Raw genomic sequence first — 3,194 nt, 5'->3', positions numbered from 1 at the left:
CAGTATATCAGTGGTGGCCGGTCAATAGAAGGTCCCACCTGCGACAAAACGTATTTCAGAGTCAGCAAGCTTAATAGATTATTATTAAATATTTAAAAGAGCAAATGAATATGTTTTTACTCTTTAAGCATTTTAATATTACTTGAAGTTTTACAGTAAATTAACTGTAAAAATTAGTCTATTTTGTATTCGATGCAATACATGGGAAACAAGAACCAAAAACTCAATGTTGCGCTGATGCAAAAACCATGTGGGTCTAGTAAAACTTGTCAAATGTTAAGGTAACTCCTGCACAGCCCATGAAAAAGTTTGCTAGCAATTTTAGACAGAAGGAGAGGACAGAGAGAGCAGGAGGGGGGGTGTAAGAGGTCATGAAGGTGAAAACAATGAAGAAACAAGAGGAAAGAAGCTTCGAGAAGGAGGAAGGGATGAAGAGAGGGAGGATGGAAAGCAAGACAATGAAAAGGATGGAGTGATGAAAGAGTATATTCGGAGGAAAAGGTGATCAATATTAAGGAGGGAACAGTAAATGAAGAGCAGATGGATGGGAGGCAGGAAAATCAGTGAAGGCAAAAAGGAGGCAGGGAGGAGGGAACTAACAGAGGGAGGGAAGACAGATATGAACTGAAGACAGGAGGGAGGAAGAATGGCAGAAAGGAGAAAGCGATTGGCACAGAGAGGGAAGGAAGGAGAAAGATTTTTTTTTTGTTGAAAGAATCTGGAGGGGAAGAAGAAAGTGAGTAAGGAAGAAGTGCAATCAACATCGAGGAGCCAGGAGGGAGGGTTGGATGAAGCAAGGGATGGCTGAAAAGAGCGAGGTATGACGAGAGGGAGGCCGTGACGGGGAGCCATTAATAATTTATGATAGCCTCAGCTTTTCAAAGCAGCCCAGCAGTCCCGCTCCCTGCTTTCCCCTGACGTTTAATTTGTCTGAAAATCAGCGAGCGTGGAGTCTGATTATCGTCTCCGTCTGCCAACGCCTCTGCCTCAATCTCCCTGACACCGAGGTGGGATCACAAGCTGTTCTGTACACACGTCAGCCTGGAATCCTTCAGGTTAAAAAAAAAAAAATCCTCGTCTGTAAGCTGGAGCCCTACAGACACAAGTTATAGGCCCTGTCTCTCTGTAAAGCATCTCTGAACCTCTCAGAACTGCCTGAAATTAAATTCCCTAATACAGACCAGAGATTTTCTATATTATTCCATTTATAAGGCTATTATATTGACAGGGGAAGTGCGAGATGTGCAGCAAAGTGCCCTTGTCCGAGCTCTCTCTCTGTATAGTCTTACAGGCTGTCTGATGGGCCCATTTCTGAACAGGCCACAGAATATCCTGGTCTCTTACAATAAACCAACTTCTCTGTCAAGTTTCTCTCACAACAAAATGGCTTTTCAATCTCTATCGATGCCTCCTTCACCACAGAAGAGGGATCAGAGTTGGGAGAATGTTGTACTAGATATCAAGCTTCTCTCACATTAGGAAACCTGCATCTGGAAATTGACCCTGGATTGTTGGAGGGTTAGGGTTAGCTGATGGTAAATGCCTCTGTCCTTTGCTTATCTGCATTTTTTTCAGTGCCAAATAATTGCATTAAGACAATTGCACTCATTGTGCAAATTACAGAAGATTAGTCTCTTACAGTGGTGAAATGTAACTATAATGACAAAAAGCCTATGATAGGCTTATAAAATACAACACACTGTTAAATATTTAACCTATTAAAATAAAGGAGTGTCTAGTTGGAGTTCCTTGTCATTCTTCAGATGTCTGTGGGTTGTTAGCAGTTCCAACAGAGACATTTCTCCTCTAAACCTCTCAGGTTTCATTTGAACTGTCTCTAATCACCGATTAGAGAGAAGTGTGAGTGTAAATTATTTCAGCAGAACTGCCTTTTTGCTTCGTCCCTTCCCATTAATAATCTCCCACCGATTTATTTTGCAAGTCTTTGGAAGGTTACAAGCAGATGGCTTAAACTGACTTACTGTATCTAAAGTAGTTAAAACTAGCACCACCAGGTTGGCAGCATAGTTTCTCTGACTGCAGAGAAGGAGTGACGAATAGGCCATAAAAATACCTACACACCAACTTGGCTCCTGCATTTTTTCTTTAGAGTCTAAACCTATAATTCACAGGACCTGCGAGGCTTGAATGAAACGTAATGAAAATAACCACAGAAGGAACATGTGCATACAGAAGCAGAATTATTCTATGTTTTCCTGGTCTCTTGGTTGCAGAGTGAGAGTGATTTGCAGAAAAGAAACGTCAGATACAGACATACAAGTGGATGGTCCAATGCTGCCACCTGATGGTGTTATTGTGTTACAGCAATGCAGCACAGTCCAGCCTAACTTGTAACGGGGCATTCCACCAATTTTACATGTCGAAGTCATGTGGAATAGTTGACAAGGTTGAATTCTTTGTCCTCTTAAACTCTGTTAGAGTCAGAAAAAAACAACTCAAATGACATCACTTGAGTAATCTAATATTAATATTAGAGGCTATAAATTAAAAAAACAACAACAAAAAACAAAAAAACAAGTTATGTGCCAGGCAGGGAGGGATGCTACTGAGTTGCATTATGGGATGTTTGGGGGTTTTGGGTGGGGCTTCTGGAGCAACTCATCAGAATGTCTCAGCCTCTGCTGCTTCAGTTTTCATCTTTCTTTATTTCGAGGTCGTAATCACAGTGCAGGGAGTCACTGGAGGGATTCGTTCATTGCACAGCGCACAAGCTTCTCTGACTTGACTCTTCACTGTGACTTGTAAGACCAGATCACAGGTGTCAGCTCGCTAACCGCAGTTGCGATATCGAATGCAACAAGGCACATCAGGGAGTGTTGACAGGACAGGCAGCTGCTTCTGATTAAATGTACCGTGACACTGTTGGGGGCCAGTGGATGAGGAGAATTTTCACTCTCAAGACTGACAGGGTCCGATTAATTGATCAATGTAATTGATATGACCCTATCATTGTACACAAGACCACTTAAAAAATATACACTTAAATTATATCTGCATTTCTGACTGTTTTCATTCTTAATTATTAGAATTTTATCAGTTGTAAAATACAATGCATAACATTTTTTTATACATATTTCTTGCTTTAGTGAAATATGCTATAGCGCTGCATTATAGGAAAGGTAGGATCCAAGGTTTTGGGAGCTTGATCCGTACCAGGGACTAAAATTTACAAT

Source organism: Xiphias gladius, chromosome 18 (assembly GCF_016859285.1).
Source record: "Xiphias gladius isolate SHS-SW01 ecotype Sanya breed wild chromosome 18, ASM1685928v1, whole genome shotgun sequence".
Taxonomy (NCBI): Eukaryota; Metazoa; Chordata; class Actinopteri; order Istiophoriformes; family Xiphiidae; genus Xiphias; species Xiphias gladius.
Note: the sequence above shows the minus strand (reverse complement) of the source record.